General features: G+C 40.0%; 1 pseudogene; it reads left to right on the top strand.

The window, feature by feature from the left end:
* The first annotated feature begins 1,513 nt into the window (after positions 1-1,513).
* LOC124024172 lies at positions 1,514-22,466 on the top strand (annotated as a pseudogene).
* Positions 22,467-22,561: the final 95 nt, after the last annotated feature.

The raw sequence follows: 22,561 nt of genomic DNA, 5'->3' as shown, positions 1-22,561 counted from the left end.
GTATGTTAGTGTGGGTACTCATTACGTAGGTAGTATGTTAGTATGGGTACTCATTAAGTAGGTAGTATACAGTATGTTAGTATGGGTACTCATTAGTAGGTAGTATACAGTATGTTCGTGTGGGTACTCATTAAGTAGGTAGTATGTTAGTATGGGTACTCAGTAGGTAGTATGTTAGTATGGGTACTCATTAAGTAGGTAGTATACAGTATGTTAGTATGGGTACTCATTAAGTAGGTAGTATACAGTATGTTAGTATGGGTACTCATTAAGTAGGTAGTATACAGTATGTTAGGATGGGTACTCATTAAGTAGGTAGTATACTGTATGTTAGTATGGGTACTCATTAAGTAGGTAGTATACTGTATGTTAGTATGGGTACTCATTAAGTAGGTAGTATACAGTATGTTAGTATGGGTACTCATTACAGTAGGTAGTATACTGTATGTTAGTATGGGTACTCATTAAGTAGGTAGTATACAGTATGTTAGGATGGGTACTCATTAAGTAGGTAGTATACAGTATTTTAGTATGGTACTCATTAAGTAGGTAGTATACAGTATGTTAGTATGGGTACTCATTAAGTAGGTAGTATACAGTATGTTAGTTTGGGTACTCATTAAGTAGGTAGTATACTGTATGTTAGGATGGTACTCATTAAGTAGGTAGTATACAGTATGTTAGTATGGGTACTCATTAAGTAGGTAGTATACAGTATGTTAGTATGGGTACTCATTAAGTAGGTAGTATACTGTATGTTAGGATGGGTACTCATTAGGTAGGTAGTATACAGTATGTTAGTATGGGTACTCATTAAGTAGGTAGTATATGTTAGTATGGGTACTCATTAAGTAGGTAGTATGTTAGTATGGATACTCATTAAGTAGGTAGTATACAGTATGTTAGTATGGGTACTCATTAAGTAGGTAGTATACTGTATGTTAGTATGGGTACTCATTTAAGTATGTTAGTATGGGTACTCATTAAGTAGGTAGTATGTTAGTATGGATACTCATTAAGTAGGTAGTATACAGTATGTTAGGATGGGTACTCATTAGTTTAGGGCGTTGGCCTAAAGAGAAGTCATGAATACTCTTCTTACTCTACCCTTTTTTCTGAAGTGCATTATCTGGGTTTCATCTTGGATAATCATTCATCTCCGTTTGGTGCACCGTAGATTGACACTGTATGTGAAAACGGCACATTTTCTACGTTTTGTAGGAACAAATATAATGATAAAAAGTTTTACCCGATGATATCGTCAGAAGTTAAACCATTTTAAAAACAGTGATCTTCAAACGCTATGGGATTTGTGGGGAGGAAGATGATACCCTCCTGGCTAGAAACTCGTTGCAGGTTTTGAAAATCACTGTTTTTCTTACTTTGAATCCTATCCTGTGATGTCACAGATACATTTATTTTAGAACCTTCTCTTTTCAACCACAGATCAAAATTGGCGGAATATCCCTTTAATTGTGGTTAACTCATATCTCTCTCTCTCTCTCTCTCTCAGGGACACGTCAGGACAGGGAGGTTCTGCACCATCTTCAGGTCCTACTCCAGAGGGGCTCAGGTAGGAACACACATTCTGCTGACATAGTACACACATTCTGCTGACATAGTACACACATTCTGCTGACATAGTGCACACATTCTGCTGACATAGTACACACATTCTGCCGACATAGTGTGTATATATACAGTTGTTCTGCTGACATAGTACACACATTCTGCTGACATAGTACACACATTCTGCCGACATAGTGTGTATATATACAGTTGAAGTCAGAAGTTTATACACTTTGGTTGAGTCATTAAATCTTGGTTTTCAACCACTCCACAAATTTCTTGTTAACAAACTATAGTTTTGTCAAGTCTGTTAGGACATCTACTTTGTGCATGACACAAGTAATTTTTCCAACAATTGTTTACAGACAGATTATTTCACTGTTTCACAATTCCAGTGGGTCAGAAATGTACATACAGTAAGTTGACTGTGCCTTTAAACAGCTTGGACAATTCCAGAAAATGATGTCATGGCTTTAGAAGCTTCTGATAGGCTAATTGACATAATTGAGTCAATTGAGGTGTACCTGTGGATGTATTTCAAGGCCTACCTTAAAACTCAGTGCCTCTTTGCTTGACATCATGGGAAAATCAAAAGAAATCAGCCAAGACCTCAGAATTTTTTTTTGTAGACCTCCAAGTCTGGTTCATCCTTGGGAGCAATTTCCAAACGCCTGAAGGTACCACGTTCATCTGTACAAACAATAGTATGCAAGTATAAACACCATGGGACCACGCAGCCGTCATACCGCTCAGGAAGGAGACGCGTTCTGTCTCCTGGAGATGAACGTACTTTGGTGTGAAAAGTGCAATCAATCCCAGAACAACAGCAAAGGACCTTGTGAAGATGCTGGAGGAAACTGGTACAAAAGTATCTATAGCCACAGTAAAATGAGTCCTATATCGACAACCTGAAAGGCCGCTCAGCAAGGAAGAAGCCACTGCTCCAAAACCGCCATTAAAAAGCCAGACTATGGTTTGCAACTGCACATGGGGGCAAAGATTGTAGTTTTTGGAGAAATGTCCTCTGGTCTGATGAAACTGTTTGGCCATAATGACCATCGTTATGCTTGGAGGAAAAAGGGGGGAGGCTTGCAAGCCAAAGAACACCATCCCAACAGTGAAGCACGGGGGTGGCAGCATCATGTTGTGGGGGTGCTTTGCTGCAGGAAGTACTGGTGCACTTCACAAAATAGATGGCATCATGAGGGTGGAAAATTGTGGATATATTGAAGCAACATCTCAAGACATCAGTCAGGAAGTTGAAGCTTGGTCGCAAATGGGTCTTCCAAATGGACAATGACCCCAAGCATACTTCCAAATTTCTTAAGGACAACAAAGTCAAGGTATTGGGAGTGGCCATCACAAAGCCCTGACCTCAATCCCATAGAAATTGTGTGGGCAGAACTGAAAAAGCTTGTGCGAGCAAGGAGGCCTACAAACCTGACTCAGTTAAACCAGCTCTGTCAGGAGGAATGGGCCAATATTCACCCAACTTATTGTGGGAAGCTTGTGGAAGTTAAACAATTTAAAGGCAATGCTACCAAATACTAATTGCGTGTATGTAAACTTCTGACCCACTGGGAATGTGATGAAAGGAATTAAAGCTGAAATAAATCATTCTCTCTCGACAATTATTCTGACATTTCACATTCTTAAAATAAAGTGGTGATCCTAACTGACCTAAAACAGGGAATTTTTACTATGATTATATGTCAAGAATTGTGAAAACGGAGTTTAAATGTATTTGGCTAAAGGTGTATGTAAACTTCCCGACTTCAACTGTGGATATAGTATATATTATTAGTATTATTGTTTCATGTACTTCTCTGTTTGACCTGCGGTGTTGGAGCTACAGAGTTTCACTGTACCCTGCAATTACATCTGAGACTCTGCACATGACTAATACACTCATCTAATCCAGTACACACACAATCTAATGACACAAGTCCCCTACTGAGTGTGTTTGGCTGGTCCTGTCTGCTCCTCCTACTTCTATAAACAGGACATAAAGAACAATGGTGTGTGTGTGTGTGTGTGTGTGTGTGTGTGTGTGTGTGTGTGTGTGTGTGTGTGTGTGTGTGTGTGTTCTCCAGGGGATCCTGCTGGTGTATGACATCGCAAACCGCTGGTCGTTCAAGGCATCGACCGCTGGATACGAGAGATTGACGAGGTATGGAGGGAGGGGAGAGGAAAGGAGAGACCCTGTCCCATAGTCCTCAACACACCTCGGTGAACCGAATAGGCCCAGAGTACTGCTATAGACACACCATGTCCTTCTGGGATGCAGAAGCCTAGAGGACATCCTCCCTGTGTGTGTTTCTCTCAGGGTGTTTGGTGAAGATATGTCTTTCCTGGTTCACCTCTAGTCTACAGTAACCTGGAACTGGACTCTGTCATTCAGAGAGCGGGAGAGAGAGACATTTGATTGTTAGAATGAAAGGTGAAGCCGCTAGAAAGACCAGGGCCCGTTTCCCATAGCGATGGAGCTCAGGCTTACCAGTGTTTTAACCACGTATCTTTCCTACAACGACCCAGGATGCAACGCGTGTTTCCCTAAACACCACGCAGAGAGAACGCTCGTTAAGTGTGTTGTTGCAGCGTGTCGATACTGATAGGATGGATACTGATAGGATAGAATGGATACTGGTAGGATGGATACTGATAGGATGGATACTGATAGGATAGGATGGATACTGATAGGATGGATACTGGTAGGATAGATACTGGTAGGATAGGATGGATACTGGTAGGATGGATACTGATAGGATAGGATGGATACTGATAGGATAGGATGGATACTGATAGGATGGATACTGGTAGGATAGGATGGATACTGATAGGATGGATACTGATAGGATAGGATGGATACTGGTAGGATAGGATGGATACTGGTAGGATGGATACTGATAGGATAGGATGGATACTGGTAGGATGGATACTGGTAGGATGATACTGATAGGATAGGATGGATACTGATAGGATAGAATGATAGGATAGGATGGATACTGATAGGATAGGATGGATACTGATAGATAGGATGGATACTGATAGGATAGGATGGATACTGATAGGATAGGATGGATACTGATAGGATAGGATGGATACCGGGTAGGATGGATACTGATAGATAGGATGGATACTGGTAGGATGGATACTGGTAGGATGGATACTGATAGGATAGGATGGATACTGATAGGATGGATACTGATAGGATGGATGGATATGGTAGGATGGATACTGATAGGATGGATACTAGATAGGATGGATACTGATAGATGGATGGATACTGATAGGATGGATACTGATAGATGGATGGATACTGATAGGATGGATACTGATAGGATGGATACTGATAGGATGATGGATACTGATAGGATAGGATGGATGGATACTGATAGGATGGATACTGATAGGATGAATACTGATAGGATGGATACTGATAGGATGATGGATACTAGATAGGATGGATACTGATAGGATGGATACTGATAGGATGGATACTGATAGGATGGATACTGATAGGATGGATACTAGGATAGGATGGATACTGATAGGATAGGATGAATACTGATAGGATGAATACTGGATAGGATAGGATGGATACTGATAGATGGAGGATGGATACTGATAGGATGGATACTGATAGGATGGATACTGATAGGATGAATACTGATAGATGAATACTGATAGGATGGATACTGATAGAATAGATGAATACTGATAGATAGATGAATACTGATAGGATAGGATGAATACTAGATAGGATGGATACTGATAGATGAATACTGATAGATGAATACTGATAGATGATATGGATAGGATGGATACTGATAGGATGGATACTGATAGAGATGGATACTGATAGATGATGATATACTGATAGGATGGATACTGATAGGATGAATACTGATAGATAGGATGGATACTGATAGGATGAATACTGATAGGATAGAATGAATACTGATAGGATGGATATGATAGGATAGGATAGGATGGATACTGAATGGATACTGATAGGATGGATACTGATAGATAGATGAATACTGATAGGATGGATACTGATAGGATGGATACTGATAGGATGAATACTAGGATAGGATGAATACTGATAGGATAGGATGAATACTGATAGGATGAATACTGATAGATAGATGAATACTGATAGAGATGATACTGATAGGATGGATACTGATAGGATAGAGGATGAATACTGATAGATAGGATGGATACTGATAGAATAGGATGGATACAATAGGATGAATACTGATAGAATAGAATGAATACTGATAGATAGGATGAATACTGATAGGATAGGATGGATACTGATAGGATGATAGGATGGATACTAGATAGGATGGATACTGATAGGATGGATACTGATAGGATGGATACTGATAGGATAGGATGGATACTGATAGAATGGATACTGATAGGATACTGATAGGATAGGATGGATACTGATAGGATAGAATGGATACTAGGATAGGATGGATACTGATAGATGGATATAGGATGGATACTGATAGGATAGGATGAATACTGATAGGATAGATGAATACTGATAGGATAGATGGATACCAATAGAATAGGATGAATACTGATAGGATAGGATGGATACTGATAGGATGGATATGATAGGATAGGATGGATACTGATAGGATGGATACTGATAGGATGGATATGAATAGGATGGGATGGATACTGATAGGATGAATACTGATAGGATGAATACTGATAGAGGATGGATACTGATAGAATGTTGGATACTGATAGGATGGATAATAGAGATGGATACTGATAGGATAGGATGGATACTGATAGGATAGGATGGATACTGATAGGATAGAATGAATACTGATAGGAATAGGATGAATACTGATAGGATAGGATGGATACTGATAGAATAGATGAATACTGATAGGATGGATACTGATAGGATAGGATGAATACTGATAGGATAGGATGGATACTGATAGGATAGGATGGATACTGATAGGATAGGATGGATACTGATAGGATAGGATGGATACTGATAGGATAGGATGGATACTGATAGGATAGGATGGATACTGATAGGTGGATAGGATAGGATGGATACTGATAGAATAGGATGAATACTGATAGGATAGAATGAATACTGATAGGATAAGATGGATACTGATAGGATGGATACTGATAGGATGGATACTGATAGGATGGATACTGATAGGATAGGATGGATACTGATAGGATAGGATGGATACTGATAGGATGAATGATAGGATAGGATGGATACTGATAGGATGAATACTGATAGGATGGATACTGATAGGATAGGATGGATACTGATAGGATGGATACTGATAGATAGATGGATACTGATAGGATAGGATGGATACTGATAGGATGGATACTGGTAGGATGATAGGATAGATGAATACTGATAGGATGGATACTGATAGATAGGATGGATACTGATAGGATGGATACTGATAGGATGGATACTGATAGGATGGATACTGATAGGATAGGATGGATAATAGAATGAGGATGATAGGATAGGATGAATACTGATAGGATAGGATGGATACTGATAGGATAGATGAATATGGGATGGATACTGATAGGATGGATAGATAGGATGAATACTGATAGGATGGATACTGATAGATAGGATGGATACTGATAGGATGGATACTGATAGGATGGATACTGATAGGATGAATACTGATAGGATAGGATGGATACTGATAGGATGGATACTGATGGGATGGATACTGATAGATATGAATACTGATACTGATAGGATGGATACTGATAGGATAGATGAATACTGATAGGATAGGATGGATACTGATAGGATAGGATATGATAGGATGGATACTGATAGGATAGGATGGATACTGATATGAATATAGGATGGATACTGATAGAATAGGATGGATACTGATAGATAGGATGGATACTGATAGGATGGATACTGATAGGATGAATACTGATGGGATGGATACTGATGGGATGAATACTGATAGGATAGGATGGATACTGATAGGATAGGATGGATACTGATAGGATAGATACTGATGGGATGGATACTGATGGGATGGATACTGATAGGATGGATACTGATAGGATAGGATGGATACTGATAGGATAGGATGGATACTGATAGGATGGATACTGATAGGATAGGATGGATACTGATAGGATAGGATGGATACTGATAGGATGGATACTGATAGGATGGATACTGATAGGATAGGATGGATACTGATAGAATGGATACTGATAGGATAGGATGGATACTGATAGGATGGATACTGATGAATGGATAGATAGATGGATACTGATATGGATAGGATGGATACTGGTAGGATAGGATGGATACTGATAGGATGGGATGGATACTGATAGGATGGATACTGATAGATGGATACTGATAGGATAGGATGGATACTGATATGAATACTGATAGGATGGATACTGATAGGATAGGATGGATACTGATAGGATGGATACTGGTAGGATAGGATGGATACTGATAGGATAGGATGGATACTGATAGGATAGGATGGATACTGATAGGATAGAATGGATACTGATAGGATAGGATGGATACTGATAGGATAGAATGGATACTGATAGGATAGGATGGATACTGATAGGATAGGATGGATACTGATAGGATAGGATGGATACTGATAGGATGGATACTGATAGGATAGGATGGATACTGATAGGATAGGTTGGATACTGATAGGATAGGATGGATACTGATAGGATAGGATGGATACTGATAGGATAGGATGGATACTGATAGGATAGGATGAATACTGATAGGATAGGATGATACTGATAGGATAGGATGGATACTGATAGGATATAGGATGGATACTGATGGATGGATACTGATAGGATAGGATGGATACTGATTGGATGAATACTGGTAGGATGGATACTGATAGGATGAATACTGATAGGATGGATACTGATAGGATGAATACTGATAGGATAGGATGAATACTGATAGGATAGGATGAATACTGATAGGATAGAGGATGGATACTGATAGGATAGGATGGATACTGATAGGATAGGATGGATACTGATAGGATAGGATGGATACTGATAGGATAGGATGGATACTGATAGGATAGGATGGATACTGATAGGATAGGATGGATACTGATAGGATAGATGGATACTGATGATAGGATGAATACTGATAGGATAGGATGGATACTGATAGGATAGGATGGATACTGATAGGATAGGATGGATACTGATAGGATTAGATAGATGGATACTGATAGGATAGGATTAGATAGATAGATGGATACTGATAGGTTAGGATAGGATGAATACTGATAGGATAGGATGGATACTGATAGAATAGGATGGATACTGATAGGATAGGATGGATACTGATAGGATGGATACTGATAGGATGGATACTGATAGGATGGATACTGATAGATAGGATGGATACTGATAGGATAGGATGGATACTGATAGGATAGGATGGATACTGATAGGATGGATACTGATAGGATGAATACTGATAGGATAGGATGGATACTGATAGGATGGATACTGATAGGATAGGATGAATACTGATAGGATAGGATGGATACTGATAGGATGGATACTGATAGGATAGGATGAATACTGATAGGATGGATACTGATAGGATAGGATGGATACTGATAGGATGGATACTGATAGGATGAGATGAATACTGATAGGATGGATACTGATAGGATAGGATGGATACTGATAGATAGAATGAATACTGATAGATAGGATGGATACTGATAGAATAGATAGATGGATACTGATGGGATGAATACTGATAGGATGAATACTGATAGGATGGATACTGATAGGATGAATACTGATAGATGAATACTGATAGAATGAATACTGATAGATGAATACTGATAGGATGAATACTGATATGAATAGGATGGATACTGATAGGATGAATACTGATAGGATGAATACTGATAGATATGGATACTGATAGATGGATACTGATAGGATGAATACTGATAGGATAGGATGGATACTGATAGGATAGGATGAATACTGATAGAATAGGATATGATAGGATGAATACTGATAGGATAGGATGAATACTGATAGGATAGGATGGATACTGATAGGATAGGATGGATAGAATAGATAGATGAATACTGATAGGATGGATGAATAGGATGATGGATACTGATAGGATGAATACTGATGGGATGGATACTGATAGGATAGGATGAATACTGATAGGATAGGATGAATACTGATAGGATAGATACTGATAGGATGAATACTGATAGGATGGATACTGATAGGATGGATACTGATAGGATAGGATGGATACTGATAGGATGAGATACTGATAGGATAGATACTGATAGGATGAATACTGATAGGATGGATACTGATGGGATGAGATACTGATAGGATGGATACTGATAGGATGGATACTGATAGGATGAATACTGATAGGATAGGATGAATACTGATAGGATGAATACTGATAGGATAGATGAATACTGATAGAGATAGGATGAATACTGATAGGATAGATGAATACTGATAGGATGGATACTGATAGGATGAATACTGATAGAATGAATACTGATAGATAGATGAATACTGATAGGATAGATGGATACTGATGGGATGAATACTGATAGGATGGATACTGATAGGATGGATACTGATAGGATAGGATGGATACTGATAGGATGGATACTGATAGGATAGGATGAATACTGATAGGATGAATACTGATAGGATAGAATGAATACTGATAGATAGATGGATACTGATAGATAGGATGGATACTGATAGAGATGAATACTGATAGAATAGAGATGAATACTGATAGAATAGGATGAATACTGATAGGATGAATACTGATAGGATGGAATACTGATAGGATGAATACTGATAGATAGGATGAATACTGATAGGATGAATACTGATAGATAGGATGAATACTGATAGGATAGATGAATACTGATAGATAGAGATGAATACTGATAGGATGAATAATGATAGGATAGGAATACTGATAGAGATGAATACTGATAGAATAGATGAATACTGATAGGATGGATACTGAATAGGATGAATACTGGTAGAGATGAATACTGATAGAGATGAATACTGATAGGATGGATATATAGGATAGGATGAATACTGATAGGATAGGATGAATACTGATAGAGATGAATACTGATATAGATGAATACTGATAGGATGAATACTGATAGGATAGAATGAATACTGATAGAATAGAGATGAATACTGATAGAATAGAATGAATACTGATAGGATGAATACTGATAGGATGAATACTAGAATGATGAATACTGATAGGATAGATGAATACTGACAATAGAATAGAGATGAATACTGATAGAATAGGATGAATACTAGTAGGATGAATACTGATAGGATGAATACTGGTAGGATATAGATGAATACTGATAGGATAGAATGAATACTGGTAGGATAGAATGAATACTGATAAGATAGATGAATACTGATAGAATAGAGATGAATACTGATAGAATGAATAGGATGGATACTAGGAGATGAATACTGATAGATAGAATGAATACTGATAGAATGAATACTGATAGGATGGATACTGATAGGATGGATACTGGTAGAATAGATGAATACAATAGAATAGGATGGATACTGATAGAATAGAATGAATACTGATAGGATAGATGAATACTGATAGGATAGGATGAATACTGATAGGATGAATACTGATAGATAGAATGAATACTGATAGGATGAATACTGATAGGATAGGATGAATACTGATAGGATGTATACTGATAGGATAGGAGGATAGGATGAATACTGATAGGATAGGATGAATACTGATAGGATAGATGAATACTGATAGGATAGAATGGATACTGATAGGATAGGATGAATACTGATAGATAGAATGGATACTAGATAGATGATAGGATAGGATGGATACTGATAGGATAGAATGAATACTGATAGATAGATGGATACTGATAGATAGGATGGATAGATAGATGATAGAATGAATACTGATAGAATAGGATGGATACTGATAGGATAGAATGAATACTGATAGGATAGGATGAATACTGATAGGATAGATGAATACTGATAGGATAGGATGGATACTGATAGGATGGATACTGATAGGATGAATACTGATAGGATAGAATGAATACTGATGGGATGGATACTGGTAGGATGGATACTGATAGATGGAATATATACTGATAGGATGAATACTGATAGGATGAATACTGATAGGATGAATACTGATATAGATAGGATGAATACTGATAGATAGGATGGATACTGATAGATAGGATGGATACTGATAGGATAGAATGAATACTGATAGGATAGGATGAATACTAATAGAATAGGATGGATACTGATAAGATAGATAGGATGAATACTGATAGGATGATGAATACTGATAGGATAGGATGGATACTGATAGGATAGGATGAATAATACTGATAGAATAGATAGAATGAATACTGATAGATGAGGATAGGATGGATACTGATAGGATAGAATGAATACTGATAGGATAGGATGAATACTGATAGGATAGGATGAATACTGATAGATAGAATGAATACTGATAGGATGGATACTGGATAGAGATGAATACTGATAGGATGGATACTGATAGGATGGATACTGATAGGATAGGATGAATACTGATAGAAGGATGAATACTGATAGGATAGAATAGATGAATACTGATAGGATGAATACTGATAGATAGATGAATACTGATAGGATGATACTGATAGGATAGGATGGATACTGATAGAGATGATACTGATAGGATAGATGGATACTGATAGATAGATGAATACTGATAGAGATGAATACTGATAGGATGAATACTGATAGGATGGATACTGATAGGATGAATACTGATAGGATAGGATGAATACTGATAGGATGAATACTGATAGGATAGGATGGATACTGATAGATAGAGATGGATACTGATAGGATAGATAGATGAATACTGATGGGATGGATACTGATAGGATGGATACTGATGGGATGGATACTGATGGGATGGATACTGATAGGATGAATACTGATAGGATGGATACTGATAGGATGGATACTGATAGGATGGATACTGATAGGATAGAATGAATACTAGAATAGGATGATGGGATGTATACTGATAGGATATGATAGGATGGATACTGATAGGATGGATACTGATAGGATGGATACTGATAGGATAGGATGGATACTGATATAGATAGGATGGATACTGATAGGATAGGATATGATGGGATGGATACTGATAGGATGGATACTGATAGATGGATACTGATAGGATAGGATGGATACTGATAGGATAGGATGGATACTGATAGGATAGGATGGATACTGATAGGATAGGATGGATACTGATAGGATAGGATGGATACTGATAGGATGGATACTGATGGGATGGATACTGATGGGATGGATACTGATGGGATGGATACTGATAGGATAGATACTGATGGGATGGATACTGATGGGATGGATACTGATAGGATGGATACTGATAGGATGGATACTGATAGGATAGATACTGATGGGATAGATACTGATGGGATGGATACTGATGGGATAGATACTGATGGGATGGATACTGATAGGATGGATACTGATAGGATGGATACTGATAGGATGGATACTGATAGGATAGGATGGATACTGATGGGATAGGATGGATACTGATGGGATAGGATGGATACTGATGGGATAGGATGGATACTGGTAGGATAGGATGGATACTGATAGGATAGGATGGATACTGATAGGATAGGATGGATACTGATAGGATAGGATGGATACTGATGGGATGGATACTGATAGGATGGATACTGATAGGATAGGATGGATACTGATAGGATGGATACTGATAGGATAGGATGGATACTGATGGGATGGATACTGATAGGATAGGATGGATACTGATAGGATGGATACTGATAGGATAGGATGGATACTGATAGGATGGATACTGATAGGATAGGATGGATACTGATAGGATGGATACTGATGGGATGGATACTGATGGGATGGATACTGATGGGATGGATACTGATAGGATAGGATGGATACTGGTAGGATGGATACTGATAGGATAGGATGGATACTGATAGGATAGGATGGATACTGATAGGATAGGATGGATACTGATAGGATAGGATACTGATAGGATGGATACTGATAGGATAGGATGGATACTGATAGGATGGATACTGGTAGTATGGATACTGGTAGGATGGATACTGGTAGGATGGATACTGGTAGGATGGATACTGATAGGATGGATACTGATAGGATGGATACTGATAGGATGGGATGGATACTGATAGGATAGGATGGATACTGATAGGATGGATACTGATAGGATGGATACTGATAGGATGGATACTGATAGGATAGATACTGATAGGATAGGATGGATACTGGTAGGATGGATACTGGTAGGATGGATACTGATAGGATGGATACTGATAGGATGGATACTGATAGGATAGGATGGATACTGGTAGGATGGATACTGATAGGATGGATACTGATAGGATAGGATGGATACTGATAGGATAGGATGGATACTGGTAGGATGGATACTGGTAGGATGGATACTGATAGGATGGATACTGATAGGATGGATACTGATAGGATAGGATGGATACTGATAGGATGGGATGGATACTGATAGGATGGATACTGATAGGATGGATACTGATAGGATGGATACTGATAGGATGGATACTGATAGGATAGGATGGATACTGATAGGATAGGATGGATACTGGTAGGATAGGATGGATACTGATAGGATAGGATGGATACTGATAGGATAGGATGGATACTGATATGATAGGATGGATACTGATAGGATGGATACTGATAGGATGGATACTGATAGGATGGATACTGATAGAATGGATACTGATAGGATGGATACTGATAGGATGGATACTGGTAGGATAGGTTGGATACTGGTAGGATAGGATGGATACTGATAGGATAGGATGGATACTGATAGGATGGGATGGATACTGATAGGATGGATACTGATGGGATAGGATGGATACTGATGGGATAGGATGGATACTGATAGGATAGGATGGATACTGATAGGATAGGATGGATACTGATAGGATAGGATGGATACTGATAGGATAGGATGGATACTGATAGGATAGGATGGATACTGATAGGATAGGATGGATACTGATAGGATAGGATGGATACTGATAGGATAGGATGGATACTGATAGGATAGGATGGATACTGATAGGATAGGATGGATACTGATAGGTTAGGATAGGATGGATACTGATAGGTTAGGATAGGATGGATACTGATAGGATAGGATAGGATGGATACTGATAGGTTAGGATAGGATGGATACTGATAGGTTAGGATAGGATGGATACTGATAGGATAGGATGGATACTGATATGTTAGGATAGGATGGATACTGATAGGATAGGATGGATACTGATAGGATAGGATGGATACTGATAGGATAGGATGGATACTGATAGGATAGGATGGATACTGATAGGATGGATACTGATAGGATGGATACTGATAGGATAGGATGGATACTGATAGGATGGATACTGATGGGATGGATACTGATGGGATGGATACTGATGGGATGGATACTGATAGGATAGGATGGATACTGGTAGGATGGATACTGATAGGATAGGATGGATACTGATAGGATAGGATGGATACTGATAGGATAGGATGGATACTGATAGGATAGGATACTGATAGGATGGATACTGATAGGATAGGATGGATACTGATAGGATGGATACTGGTAGTATGGATACTGGTAGGATGGATACTGGTAGGATGGATACTGGTAGGATGGATACTGATAGGATGGATACTGATAGGATGGATACTGATAGGATGGGATGGATACTGATAGGATAGGATGGATACTGATAGGATGGATACTGATAGGATGGATACTGATAGGATGGATACTGATAGGATAGATACTGATAGGATAGGATGGATACTGGTAGGATGGATACTGATAGGATGGATACTGATAGGATGGATACTGATAGGATGGATACTGATAGGATGGATACTGATAGGATAGGATGGATACTGGTAGGATGGATACTGATAGGATGGATACTGATAGGATAGGATGGATACTGATAGGATAGGATGGATACTGGTAGGATGGATACTGATAGGATGGATACTGATAGGATGGATACTGATAGGATGGATACTGATAGGATAGGATGGATACTGATAGGATGGGATGGATACTGATAGGATGGATACTGATAGGATGGATACTGATAGGATGGATACTGATAGGATGGATACTGATAGGATGGATACTGATAGGATAGGATGGATACTGATAGGATAGGATGGATACTGGTAGGATAGGATGGATACTGATAGGATAGGATGGATACTGATAGGATAGGATGGATACTGATATGATAGGATGGATACTGATATGATAGGATGGATACTGATAGGATGGATACTGATAGAATGGATACTGATAGGATGGATACTGATAGGATGGATACTGATAGGATGGATACTGGTAGGATAGGTTGGATACTGGTAGGATAGGATGGATACTGATAGGATAGGATGGATACTGATAGGATGGGATGGATACTGATAGGATGGATACTGATGGGATAGGATGGATACTGATGGGATAGGATGGATACTGATAGGATAGGATGGATACTGATAGGATAGGATGGATACTGATAGGATAGGATGGATACTGATAGGATAGGATGGATACTGATAGGATGGATACTGATAGGATAGGATGGATACTGATAGGATAGGATGGATACTGATAGGTTAGGATAGGATGGATACTGATAGGTTAGGATAGGATGGATACTGATAGGATAGGATGGATACTGATATGTTAGGATAGGATGGATACTGATAGGATAGGATGGATACTGATAGGATAGGATGGATACTGATAGGATAGGATGGATACTGATAGGATAGGATGGATACTGATAGGATGGATACTGATAGGATGGATACTGATAGGATAGGATGGATACTGATAGGATGGATACTGATGGGATGGATACTGATGGGATGGATACTGATGGGATGGATACTGATAGGATAGGATGGATACTGGTAGGATGGATACTGATAGGATAGGATGGATACTGATAGGATAGGATGGATACTGATAGGATAGGATGGATACTGATAGGATGGATACTGATAGGATAGGATGGATACTGATAGGATGGATACTGGTAGTATGGATACTGGTAGGATGGATACTGGTAGGATGGATACTGGTAGGATGGATACTGGTAGGATGGATACTGATAGGATGGATACTGATAGGATGGGATGGATACTGATAGGATAGGATGGATACTGATAGGATGGATACTGATAGGATGGATACTGATAGGATGGATACTGATAGGATAGATACTGATAGGATAGGATGGATACTGGTAGGATGGATACTGGTAGGATGGATACTGATAGGATGGATACTGATAGGATGGATACTGATAGGATGGATACTGATAGGATGGATACTGATAGGATAGGATGGATACTGGTAGGATGGATACTGATAGGATGGATACTGATAGGATAGGATGGATACTGATAGGATAGGATGGATACTGGTAGGATGGATACTGATAGGATGGATACTGATAGGATGGATACTGATAGGATGGATACTGATAGGATAGGATGGATACTGATAGGATGGGATGGATACTGATAGGATGGATACTGATAGGATGGATACTGATAGGATGGATACTGATAGGATGGATACTGATAGGATGGATACTGATAGGATGGATGATAGGATAGGATGGATACTGATAGGATAGGATGGATACTGGTAGGATAGGATGGATACTGATAGGATAGGATGGATACTGATAGGATAGGATGGATACTGATAGGATGGATACTGATAGGATGGATACTGATAGGATGGATACTGATAGAATGGATACTGATAGGATGGATACTGATAGGATGGATACTGGTAGGATAGGTTGGATACTGGTAGGATAGGATGGATACTGATAGGATAGGATGGATACTGATAGGATGGGATGGATACTGATAGGATGGATACTGATGGGATAGGATGGATACTGATGGGATAGGATGGATACTGATAGGATAGGATGGATACTGATAGGATAGGATGGATACTGATAGGATAGGATGGATACTGATAGGATAGGATGGATACTGATAGGATAGGATGGATACTGATAGGATAGGATGGATACTGATAGGATAGGATGGATACTGATAGGATAGGATGGATACTGATAGGATAGGATGGATACTGATAGGATAGGATGGATACTGATAGGATAGGATGGATACTGATAGGATAGGATGGATACTGATAGGATAGGATGGATACTGATAGGTTAGGATAGGATGGATACTGATAGGATAGGATGGATACTGATAGGATAGGATAGGATGGATACTGATAGGTTAGGATAGGATGGATACTGATAGGTTAGGATAGGATGGATACTGATAGGTTAGGATGGATACTGATATGTTAGGATAGGATGGATACTGATAGGATAGGATGGATACTGATAGGATAGGATGGATACTGATAGGATAGGATGGATACTGATAGGATAGGATGGATACTGATAGGATGGATACTGATAGGATGGATACTGATAGGATAGGATGGATACTGATAGGATAGGATGGATACTGATAGGATAGGATGGATACTGATAGGATAGGATGGATACTGATAGGATAGGATGGATACTGATAGGATAGGATGGATACTGATAGGATGGATACTGATAGGATAGGATGGATACTGATAGGATGGATACTGATAGGATAGGATGGATACTGATAGGATAGGATGGATACTGATAGGATGGATACTGATAGGATGGATACTGATAGGATGGATACTGATAGGATGGATACTGATAGGATAGGATGGATACTGATAGGATGGATACTGATAGGATAGGATGGATACTGATGGGATGGATACTGATGGGATGGATACTGATAGGATGGATATTGATAGGATGGATACTGATAGGATGGATACTGATAGGATGGATACTGATAGGATGGATACTGATAGGATGGATACTGATAGGATAGGATGGATACTGATGGGATGGATACTGATAGGATATGATGGGCTGGATACTGATGGGTTGGATACTGATAGGATGGATACTGATAGGATAGGATGGATACTGATAGGATAGGATGGATACTGATAGGATAGGATGGATACTGATAGGATAGGATATGATGGGATGGATACTGATGGGATGGATACTGATAGGATGGATACTGATAGGATAGGATGGATACTGATAGGATAGGATGGATACTGATAGGATAGGATGGATACTGATAGGATAGGATGGATACTGATAGGATGGATACTGATAGGATGGATACTGATGGGATGGATACTGATAGGATAGGATGGATACTGATAGGATAGGATGGATACTGATAGGATAGATACTGATGGGATGGATACTGATGGGATGGATACTGATAGGATGGATACTGATAGGATAGGATGGATACTGATAGGATAGATACTGATGGGATAGATACTGATGGGATGGATACTGATGGGATGGATACTGATGGGATAGATACTGATGGGATGGATACTGATAGGATGGATACTGATAGGATGGATACTGATAGGATGGATACTGATAGGATAGGATGGATACTGATGGGATGGATACTGATAGGATAGGATGGATACTGATAGGATAGGATGGATACTGATAGGATAGGATGGATACTGATAGGATGGATACTGATAGGATAGGATGGATACTGATAGGATAGGATGGATACTGATGGGATGGATACTGATAGGATGGATACTGATAGGATAGGATGGATACTGATAGGATGGATACTGATAGGATGGATACGGATAGGATGGATACTGATGGGATGGATACTGATGGGATGGATACTGATGGGATGGATACTGGTAGGATAGGATGGATACTGATAGGATGGATACTGATAGGATGGATACTGATAGGATAGGATGGATACTGATGGGATGGATACTGATAGGATAGGATGGATACTGATGGGATGGATACTGATAGGATGGATACTGATAGGATAGGATGGATACTGATAGGATAGGATGGATACTGATAGGATGGATACTGATAGGATAGGATGGATACTGATAGGATAGGATGGATACTGATAGGATGGATACTGATAGGATAGGATGGATACTGATGGGATGGATACTGATAGGATAGGATGGATACTGATAGGATGGATACTGATCTACTAAGGGCTCTAACGATGAACGTGTCCTTGACGCTTTTGGGAAACTGGTCCCTGATCTCTCTGTTATGTGAAAGAGACAGTTCTAACAGTTTCTATAACTTACTACTGTTTTCTACTTCCTGTAAACTACTGAAATGCCCCCCCCCCCCCTCTCCCTCCCATCAGCATGCCCCGGGTGTACCTCGTATCCTGGTAGGCAACCGGCTCCACCTGGCGTTCAAGCGCCAGGTTCCTACGGAGCAGGCCCGGGCGTACGCGGAGAAGAATGGCATGACCTTCTTTGAGGTCAGCCCGCTCTGCAACTTCAACGTCATTGAGTCATTCACAGAGCTGTCTCGCATCGTACTGATGAGGCACGGCATGGAGAAGTTCTGGAAGCCCAACAGAGGTAGGAGGGGGTGAGGGTAGAGGGGGGAGCTTGACAACGCTAAAAAAAAATTGTGCTCCTAATTAGAAAAAATTGTAGGAGCAAAATAAAAAGTATTCATGGTATAGATGATATAAATAGGTAGTAATTACAGAATCCAGGGTTTAGGAGCACCAGAAGGAACATCATAAGATGCAGCCTACGTACAGCTGTCCTACTTTAATATTATAATATTTACCATTTAGCAGAAGCTTTTATCCAGTGACTTAGTCATGCGGACATACATTTTACGTATGGACGGTCCCGAGAATTGAACCCACTATCCCGGGGTTTCAAGTGCTATGCTCTAGCGACTGAGCTACAGAGGACCACTTTAGAAGCGCATCTAAAGAAGCTCTCCCTTGTTCCTTTCTGAACCACCAGATGTTTACTGCTGGTAAAATTACCACACGATATCCTTCATCTGTGGTTAGCAGGTTGCTAGCTAGCTAATGATCGGTGGTTAGCAGGTTGCTAGCTAGCTAATTATCTGTGGTTAGCAGGTTGCTAGCTAGCTAATGATCTGTGGTTAGCAGGTTGCTAGCTAGCTAATGATCTGTGGTTAGCAGGTTGCTAGCTAGCTAATGATCTGTGGTTAGCAGGTTGCTAGCTAGCTAATGATCTGTGGTTAGCAGGTTGCTAGCTAGCTAATGATCTGTGGTTAGGCAGGTTGCTAGCTAGCTAATGATCTGTGGTTAGCAGGTTGCTAGCTAGCTAATGATCTGTGGTTAGCAGGTTGCTAGCTAGCTAATGATCTGTGGTTAGCAGGTTGCTAGCTAGCTAATGATCTGTGGTTAGGCAGGTTGCTAGCTAGTTAATGATCTGTGGTTAGCAGGTTGCTAGCTAGCTAATGATCTGTGGTTAGCAGGTTGCTAGCTAGCTAATGATCTGTGGTTAGCAGGTTGCTAGCTAGCTAATGATCTGTGGTTAGGCAGGTTGCTAGCTAGTTAATGATCTGTGGTTAGCAGGTTGCTAGCTAGCTAATGATCGGTGGTTAGCAGGTTGCTAGCTAGCTAATGATCGGTGGTTAGCAGGTCGCTAGCTAGCTAATGATCGGTGGTTAGCAGGTCGCTAGCTAATGATCGGTGGTTAAGCAGGTTGCTAGCTAGCTAATGATCTGTGGTTAAGCAGGTCGCTAGCTAGCTAATGATCTGTGGTTAGCAGGTCGCTAGCTAATGATCTGTGGTTAGCAGGTCGCTAGCTAATGATCTGTGGTTAGCAGGTCGCTAGCTAATGATCTGTGGTTAGCAGGTTGCTAGCTAGCTAATGATCTGTGGTTAGCAGGTTGCTAGCTAGCTAATGATCGGTGGTTAGCAGGTTGCTAGCTAATGATCTGTGGTTAAGCAGGTTGCTAGCTAGCTAATGATCTGTGGTTAGCAGGTTGCTAGCTAGCTAATGATCTGTGGTTAGCAGGTCGCTAGCTAATGATCTGTGGTTAGCAGGTTGCTAGCTAGCTAATGATCTGTGGTTAGCAGGTTGCTAGCTAGCTAATGATCGGTGGTTAGCAGGTTGCTAGCTAATGATCTGTGGTTAAGCAGGTTGCTAGCTAGCTAATGATCTGTGGTTAGCAGGTTGCTAGCTAATGCTATAACAGGACAGAACAAGGTTGAAGTAACTCTCTCTCCTCCCCTCTCCCCCTCTCCCTCCAGTCTTCACTCTCCAGGATCTGTGCTGCAGAGCGATTGTCTCCTGCACGCCCGTCCACCTGATCGACAAGCTGCCGTTGCCCGTGGCGATAAAGTCCCACCTCAAGTCCTTCTCTATGGCCAATGGGATGAACGCAGTGATGATGCACGGACGTTCCTATTCGCTGGCCAACGCGGGGGGCGGGTCTAAAGGGAACAGTCTGAAGCGTTCTAAATCTATCAAACCCCCCCAGAGCCCCCCACAGAACTGCACACGTAACAACTGTAAAATCTCCTAGTGATAGACCCTGTCTGGGGGAGGGGGAGACTGACACCCTAAACACACTGAAACAGACCCTGTCCCTTCCACTGAGGGGAGGATGTGTAGAGCCTGTGGGGAGAACCAAGTCTGAGACCTAACCTACACCCTGAAGGGAGGAGATACCCTGGGGGAGGAGGGTGATGACACCTAGTGTAGGAGGGGGAGGAAGGAGGTGAAACCTAGTGTAGGAGGGGGAGGAAGGAGGTGAAACCTAGT

The sequence above is a fragment of the Oncorhynchus gorbuscha genome, unplaced genomic scaffold, assembly GCF_021184085.1.
Source record: "Oncorhynchus gorbuscha isolate QuinsamMale2020 ecotype Even-year unplaced genomic scaffold, OgorEven_v1.0 Un_scaffold_1757, whole genome shotgun sequence".
NCBI classification, from domain to species: Eukaryota; Metazoa; Chordata; class Actinopteri; order Salmoniformes; family Salmonidae; genus Oncorhynchus; species Oncorhynchus gorbuscha.
Note: the sequence above shows the minus strand (reverse complement) of the source record. Positions and strands in the feature narration are given on the sequence as shown.